This window comes from Theobroma cacao, chromosome 3 (genome assembly GCF_000208745.1).
Source record: "Theobroma cacao cultivar B97-61/B2 chromosome 3, Criollo_cocoa_genome_V2, whole genome shotgun sequence".
Classification (NCBI taxonomy): Eukaryota; Viridiplantae; Streptophyta; class Magnoliopsida; order Malvales; family Malvaceae; genus Theobroma; species Theobroma cacao.
The window spans coordinates 12,378,459-12,387,827 of NC_030852.1; the positions used below are offsets into that span (position 1 = coordinate 12,378,459).

Sequence of the window (9,369 nt, forward strand, 5' to 3'; positions counted from 1 at the left end):
TGACAAGCGCATGGGCCAAATGGGCATAGCCCACCAAGCCCAAGCAAGCCTATTATGTAATCTTGCTTAACATCCAATCAACTATTCTCAAGTCACCTTTCATAATTTCAACTTATAATCACTTTAATAATGGGCTACAACAATCAAGAATTTCATTAATATAAATCCAAAATGTTGTTAACATTTCAATTCATGGTGGCATTAACAGTTAAAATATACATATTTCATCTAAGACACGTATCTTAGTATTTTACATCACATGAACGTACTCATAAAACAAAAAGACTCTTGACTTCCAGCGGAGTGACCACAGTGAATATGCTGCTACTGAGTTGCCATAATACCTACCAATAAAGTGAGCATATGTGTGCAACTCAATCTAGGTCCCAACTGCCTCCAAATCTGAAAACATGAATTTTAAAAACGTGAGTATAAAACTTAGTGAGTGAACATAAAAAGGGAACAAGCAATTAATAGGAAGAATTTGGAAATCATGATGCACTAGTTTCAAAAACAATGCAATTGATTTAATTTCTTACTAAAAACCCTCATTTCAAACTTTGATTAATAACCTCATAGTGTTGCAACAACCCATGATCCATCCATGAAGTTAAATGGTTGAAAAATATGTCAAAAACCGAATAAGGTATCATGTAGGACAGAATGTTTCTCGCTGCAGCGAAGTTCATTCTCGTTGTAGTGAGAAACAATATCAGTTTGCATGTGTTTCAGCTTTTCTAGCATATCTTCAGTTACAGAAGTCCAATTGACCTAATTTTTAAAACATTAGAAAGCTAAGAGGCATGGATACAACTTTTATGTTTACCACTTTTTCCAGTTCAAAAGGGAAGGTGGTCAAAATCTTCATCAAAGTGAAAGCACTGCATCAAAACCCGAGAGTTTCTCGCTGCAGCAAGATTTATTCTCGCTGCAGCGATTTCTGGCTGCCAAAACAGAATGTTTCTCGCTGCAATGAACTCAATTTGCAAGAAAATGGGAATTTCTGAAGATTCATCATGTCAAATTTCACATGCATTTGAATCATATATCATATTCATGAACTTTCATTTCATAAGCATAGATATGCATAAATACATAGATAAACATCAATATCATCATAATCACACCCGGCTCATGTGCATCCCCCCACATCATGCACAATCGTGCCATCGTGTACATCCCCCCACATTGTGCATACGGGCACTATCATCATCCATCTCCCACACCACCATCATCATCGGCATGTGCATTCCCCCACATTGTGCACACACACGGTTATAATCATCATACACAATATCAACTATCATGCACAACATATATATATATATATATATAGATATATATATATATCATCATAATGCAATAGTGCATGAATCCATAACAACCACATATCACAACATAAAACCATTTAGCAAAAGCTTGTTCCCAAGGCACTTGTTTTAAGAAAAAGTTGTATAAAATCATTCAAATGCTTTGTACAAAACAGTCACATTCCCAAAATGATTTTGAAATGCAATTAACTCACCAGTATTGCTGAACCTCTAATCGACTCTAACCTCCACTAATGGTTCAAATGGGCAAGTGAGGCCTTGTTGGAACCTATACACACACAACATCACAGCCAATCCAATTTACATTAATATCACTCCAAAAGCTAGTTTCTAATTCAAATTCTTCTAGTCATTCCTAATTGGCTTCCAACTATATCAAATGGCTATTCCTTGCACTACTCTAATCACACTAAAAATGAATAAACAACTCAACAATAAAACAGCTCATAATCCCAATTACTAACCATTATCAACAACTTAAAACCAAGCCTAGTTCATCACTCACCTTAGGGTTTCTTTGTAGTTGAATTTTCTTCTAATAGCTTCCAAACAATTGTGAAAAATCTCTCTTTCTCTCTCTAAACCTCCAACTAGTGAGAGAAAGTGCTGAACAAGGACTTTTTGAGGGTTTTAAAGTAAGAGAGTGAAAGAGCACAAGGGTTCCAGTCAAAAGGGCACATAGGTATGAAAATTAGAGCTAGAGAGAGAAAGTTGTGAAAGTTTCATATCAAGCTTCCATGGAGGATGGAAGTAATGTGAGATGGAAGAAGAAGAAGGAGAAGAAGCTGCTAGAAGAAAAAGATATTTATAGCTCAAGCTTATCCATTCCACTTGAAATTACGAAAATGCCCTTAGCATATTAACTTGTTCTCCTTCAATCCCTGGTGCAATCTTTTTACTCTTTTGATACTAAAACAAGTCCATAATGGTCTAGAAATGCTCGGATTTTCGAAACTTAAAAATTTTGACCCGAGGTGAAAAATGACCATTTTGCCCCTATGGTGAAAATTATTGAAACTTCTAGTTTTCTTCATGTTTTCATCATTACACATTATTTATTCGATCTTATGCCTATTTAGACCTTAAAATATCATAAAACCTTATTCTGGGAGCTTTTTAGAGGAAATGACGAAACTACCCCTAGCCCGTGTTGTTGCGTTTATGCGTAGTTATGAGCCTATAAGGGTTGAGGTCTCACAAGAGTTGTTGGAGTTCATGTAAAGTCTGGTCCTTGGATTATGGGTGCGCAATGCAAGTCAAGGACGGGAGGCTACCTAGGCCCCTACTTTATTAGAAACCCACATATTATTATGATGTATAAATGGATAAGTAATCAATGCTTGGTTGCCTATAGGTGGAGGTGCACCGGTTGCACACTCAATGTGTAGAAGAGACGATAGTCCTGATGCCCCTCATAGTACTAGTGAAGGATCACTATATTCCATTGCCAGGAGCCAATGGTGCCCTGATCTAGGTAATCCGAAAGGTGACCCATCTCGAATTCCTATTAACTGGATTCCACCAGAATTAGAAGAATGATTTCATGATAAGAAAAGCCTCGAGAGTAGCAAGAGTCTTGAAAGTGAGGACAGCTTTGACATTCAGGAAGTTGCAAGAAATTTCCTTTTGAAAAGATTTGAGGAATGGCATAGGGAAAAGATAAAAGAGGCAATTGCAAAGGGGAATATTCGTCCTAGGAAAATATCTGCTATCTGACACTTTCCTCCTGGTTGTGGAATAGGTGCTGCATTTGTGAGTAGTGTGGAATACAGGAGGATACAACAAACTTGGATTGAGAATAAAAGATGAGAAAATCTCAAGAGGAAAAAGAGGACTTGGAAGAGGATCCGTTGATGTGCTCGGATCAAGGCGACAAGGATCCTAAAGATACTTAATATTTTCATTGAATTTCGTATCACTTTAAGTCTAGGTAGATGCGGCGTAAGGGAAATAGTAGTAGTTATCCGTCCAAAGGAGTTAAGAGTTGGCTTTTATTTTGTATGACTCGAACGGATTACAAAGTAGTTGTTTAAATGATTGGATGTGTATGGGAATCTTTTTCTATGACAAAGGTAGACTAGTAATACAATTATTGAGGAAGGATATTCACCTTAGTGGCGTGGTTGGTCGCCTTAGATAATTATTAAGGATCGACGTAGAAAGTCATTAATGCTACAAACAACTACGAGGCCTGACAAATGACTACCAATTAATTATGGAAAGGTGAAATTTGAAATCACAGTTGCAGTTACAATTTGGAAGGATATGGGAGAAATCAATGAGGTTGTAGGTGACACTTAGAATGGATGATGTGATTAAGTCAAGGATTGTAAAATTTAAGTATGGAGGAAACTACAAAATGATGCCATGACATTATAAGATGATAATTTGGCACAAATATGGAACTTGGGAAAAGGTGAACCCTTGATTTAATAAAGATTGTGAATGTAAAGCGTGGAGAAAGATGAACTATTTTCATGGTCATTTGTACTAAAAGTGAACAAAACTATTTGAGTTACATGATGAGAAAGACAATTAATTGTGAATGTTAAGGAATTGTGGAATGTCATAAATGTTGAATAATTTTGTGTCTGGCATTATATATTGAGAATTTACTACACAATATGGCAAGATTGTCCTAAGGTGACACTTATTGGTTGAAGATAAATGTTAAAGGATAAAAATGAGTTTGAAAATATTGACTTGGCTTAGTACATATGATAAACAAAAGAGAAGATACACCTGGTCATGAAAATTGTGGGATAGGCCTAAAGGAGAGCCAAAATGGATGAGCATGATCGCTGTAGTAACTTTAAAAATGGAAGAACTTATTCATGGAAAAAATTTCCACCAGCCACAGTGCTACAGCACTAACTCTTTAGCACTACAGCGTTGAAACTATCCCATTCCAGCAGCTGCGACGCTGCAACACTGATTGTCCAATGTTGCAGCACTACGAATACCTCATGTCTATGATGCATGAGCAAGATGGGAGTGGCACGATAATGAGCTTACAAGAGGAATTATGGTCATTGGTCATTGAGCTTTGTATATGGGCATGTAATCAAAAGAGAGGTTGAAAGATTCTTGAGATAACTACATTGAGATAAGATGCCATGTGAAGTATTAAGATGAATAATATGCTGACCAAAGTCAAATCCTAAGAAATAAAGGAGACAAGAGATTAAGACTTGTCAAAGGCTAAGGAAAAAAGGGAGTGAAGAGTTAGATGAATATATGAGATATTGATAAGGGATGTCAATACCAAGTGATGAAAGTGTGAATCAAGGATTACAAGGGTTAGTAACAACACAAGGCCAATTGTGTGGCACAGTAGAAACCTATGAAGATGAATTGGGGATTGAATGGATGAGTATGTATTTATATATCTTTAAGAATAAGTGCATGTCTATAGGATGATATGTTCGGGATGTTAAAGAGCATATAAGAGACTAAGCGTTTCAAGAATGCACAAACATCTTTGACAAGGAATTACCAATCATACATGACGAGTATAAAATGTGGGATTTTTTAAAAACTTGTTGAGGAGCCTAACGGCTAAGTCACGGGTTAAGTGATCACATGCTGTGAGACATGAGTTTAAGATAGGTATCCCCAAGGAAATACTCAAAAGGAGTTTTGCTAGGGATCTTGTGAAAGCAAGCATTAAGTTATGTGGTTATAAAAAGGAAGCCGTAAGATGGAAGTGATATTTGTATTGACATTGAAAAGTACTTGAAAAGGACCTTGTTTCAAGTCTTGCAGTTTCAAGTACAAACTACAGATTGGTCCAGGGAGAATTATGTCACATTAGTATGGAAGAATAGAACAAAGGATGATTGAATATAATCTTGATAATGAAGTCCAATAATGAAAACTTCCTAATGTAGTATGGAAATTGGAATTCGAAAATGCTTGAGGCATGCATAATTCAAATGAGTCTAAGTTTTAGGTGACTCATTAAAGTCGGAATGCAACAAGGATATAATATCTATATGTTAGAGGTATGAAGAATAATGGAGAAATAAGGATGACTTTTAGGGATTGTGGTATTGCATAAGATGCAATTATCCAATAAAGATAAACCTTTGAAAGATCAACGAGATTATAAAGCATATACGAATACCGGATTGCAATGTAATGCAAATGACATTTAGCAAGTGAGATGTGATTAATGACATTGTGATGGAAGGATATATATGGTACGATGAAACTCAAGCATATAAATGGGAAATGATATAAACGATGTGAAGTTATGCAAAGGCATAACAAGAATGTTGACATGAACTATGAGGATTATTATATTGAATCTTGGATAGGGATGGGGATGAATAAAGGGAGATGTAGTCCAAGGCACGTGAACACATGGATCCCTATGCATAACGAGGAATGTTGACATTTGGAAATGAATGTACATACATATATGTGAAATTGATGACTTGACCAACTGAGGTGAAGAATTGTTCTAAGTAATTTGAGATTTGAACTCGATAATTGATGATTTGTATAGATAGTACAATGATAAAATATCCCATTAGAAGTTGAGCTATGTTGATATAAAATTTTTTGGAGAAATAGTCAAAGAAATGATACCAAGAAAATGTAATCTATAACGTGGTTAAGCCATACAAGATGGACTAATACGATTAAGAAGATGGAAGTTGCAGAAATTGAAGGTAAACATGAGTATGTAGGAATAATTGAAGCCATTAACCTCCCCCAACGTTGAGAATACGTACAGGAATGAATATTGCATGTTAATGATGCTATAAGCTACATAATAGTGTTTGAGGATAGGATGAATGAATGAATGTCGAGAAGTTTGACAAGGAATGAAGTAATAAGATGGTAATTGGTATACATAAGTAAGTATAAAATGTGATTGAAATCGGTATGATTAAGATGGAGTTATGGTTCAAATTTAATGATGGGGATAACGACATACTCAACGTCTTAAAATATGAGATAATGATCGTGAAGGCTACCATCGATTTGATTCTAAAGGATGATAATAGACATAAGTGAAGCATTCTCGTCGAACTGGAGGTAAACGAGGTGAATGAATGACTGGAGGTTTGACAAGAATTGAAATAAAGATATGTTTGAGGTTAGTGACGGAATTAAAGGCATACTTTGGATTGTAGTGATAAGAAAGAATAATTGAGAAGGGTACCGTGGTTTTAACTCAAAGATGATAATAGATATAAGATATGTACCTTGATCTTGTAAAGTGTTCTAGTCAAATTGAAGGTAATGATTCCTATGAAGAAGGAAATGTATTAAGATCATTGAGGGAGATTAATAACCAGGCGTTGAGGAAAATTCGAGGACAAATTTTATTTGAGTGGGGGAGATTGTAATGCCCCGTACTTTGATATGGTGACTAATACAGCTTATCGGATGCCAATTAAGGTTAATTATAATATTTAGAAGTGATGAAAGATGAAAAGAACAGTTTGGGAAAAAATATTTCGCACGCGAGGAAATAATAAAAGAATAATAATATTTTTATCGAAGAAGAATTTGTGAGATAAAAAGTGATTTGAAAGTGAATTGAGGCATAATAAGGTATTTTGGGTACCAAGGAGACAAGAGGAAATTTTTGGAATAAAATAATATTTTATTAATAAAATAATATTAAAATATTAATATTTTATTTAGTATCAAAATTTTCCATAAAGGAGGAGTATATGGTCAATCTAAGTGGGGGAGAAGAGGAATGAGAAAATTTCGAAGAGAAATGACGTTAATGGGGCTGCGTGTCTTTATTTAGTAAAGATAGAGCGGGTAAATAAATATTTTAAATATTATGGGGACACCGCGTTAGAGTACAAACTTTATACTTTGTTTGTACATGTGTAGGAGAAGATAATAGAAGGAAATTGGAGTTAAATGAGTGTTGAGAGGACTAAATTAAAAAAAGAAGAAACTTGGAGGGCAAAATGATAATTTTGCACAAAGTTTGGTCAAAGCTTCCAAAGGAAGCTTTGACTCTCATCCTTATCAGCCCAAAACCGTCCTTATCTTCTCCAACAAGATGTTTCTTCTTCATTCATGAAGCTTCCAACGCCATTCTCTCATTCTCTCATGGAAAGTTAAGTTTCTTTCATTTTCTTTCCTTGTTTTCTTTTCATTTCCTTTCTCTTCTTGCTTCTTTCTTCTCCCAACTCCTTGTGCACCAAAGTTACAACTTCTAACTCAAATTTCTAGCACTCCCAAACCCAAGGAGAGAGAAAGAAAAATCTCTCTTTCTCTCATTTATTTCTATTTTTACTTCACTTTCAACAACACTTGGATTTTTGGCTTCAAATCTTCATTTTCAAGGTTGAAAGGTATATATTTCCAACTTTTGGAATTTTTGAATTTATGGTTATATTTTCAGATTTATTTCGTAATTTCTTCAAATTATTTTTCTTGGAAAGATTAGGTTTTTCATTGATTTTCATGCCTTTGAGCTCACCAAGGTAAAGAATCTTTACATTTGGAAATAGTTGATATGATGGCTGTGAGACCTTAACCTCTATAGGCTTGTAACTAAGTATAGATGTAATAATACAAGCCAGGGGTAGTTTCGTCATTTTCTCTAATAAGCTTGCAGAAGAAAGTTTTATGATATTTGAAGGCTTAAATGGGTATAAGACTGCATAAATGATGTGTGCTAATGAAAACACGAAGAAAACTAAAAGTTTCAACAATTTTCATAATATGGGCAAAATGGTCATTTTTCACCTCAGGTTAAAATTTTAAGTTTTTATAAACCTAAACATGTCTAGACCATTATGGATCTTGTCCCAGTGTTAAAAGAGCAAAAAGATTGCATAAAACATTGGAGGAGAATAAGTTAATTGGTGGAAGGGCATTTTCGTAATTTTAAGGGAAAGGATAAGATTGCCAATAAATATCTTGAATTTTCAGCAGCTTCTAGAGATTTTCTAGCAGTTGGCCTTCTTCTTCTTCTCCTCTCTCACGTTTCTTCAAAACTCCATGGAAGCTTGATTGAAGCTTGAATGATTTTCTCTCTAGCTTTAGTTTTCACACTTTTGAACCCTTTTGACTAGAATCTTTGAATTCTTTCATCCTCTCACTTCAAAACCCGTGATAAAGCTTATTTCCAAACTTTCTCTCACTAGTTGGGCATTCTAGAGAGAGAAAAAGAGAATTACTCCATTGATTTGGAAGCAATTGGAACAGAATTTGACTACAAAGGAGCCCTAGGGTAAGTGATGAACTAAGCTCGATTTTTAGCTGTAGAAAATGGCTAGTAATTGGGATTTATGAGCTGTTTTATTGTTGACTATGTTCATTACTTTTTAGTGATTAAGATAGTGAACATACATAGCCATTTAATGTGCCAATTGAAAACTAGCTAAGAGATAGCTTTTAGAGTTCATAGTGTGTAAATTGATCTATTGTTTATGTTAATATGATCCTAGGTTTTAAGGAAGCCCCATCATCTCATTTGGACAATTAGGGGAATTGGAGTCATCTAAAGGCTTTACAATCAATTGGTGAGTGGACTGCCTTCAAAACTCATTTTGGGAATATAATGTATTTGACAAACGTTTAAATGATTTTATACGATTTTTCATGAAAATGAATGCCTTGGGAACAAGCTCTTGAGAAATGATTTATGTTATGATATGTGATTATTATGGATTTCTATGTGGCTGCATTATGTTGATATACATATATGCTTGAATATAATGTTGTGTAATTATATTGACTCGACTATGTGCAATCAGGGAGTGCGCATAAGCCGAGGATGACCCGGTTATGTGCGAGTAGGGAGTGCGCATAACCCAGTGATGATCCAACCATGTGCGAGTAGGGATTGCGCATGAGCTGGTGAGGATGATGATGGGATGGTGTGATGATGATGATGGGTATATGCATATATATATATAAATATGTAAATATGTGTGTTATAGGAAATTGATGGATAATGGTTTATGGTTGTAATGCATGTGAAACTTGACATGTTAAACCTTGAGAAATTGTTATGTGTTTCATATTGGTTTTGAACATTTCAAGCAGGGTG

At 35.0% G+C, this 9,369-nt stretch overlaps 1 long non-coding RNA gene across 1 annotated transcript; it reads right to left on the minus strand.

Annotated features, from left to right (window-relative positions):
- LOC108661333 lies at positions 369–1,865 on the minus strand. Its single transcript, XR_001927090.1, has 3 exons — positions 1,837–1,865; positions 1,526–1,599; positions 369–402 (listed from the first exon to the last, which is right to left on the minus strand). It is a non-coding gene; the product is annotated as an uncharacterized LOC108661333 (long non-coding RNA).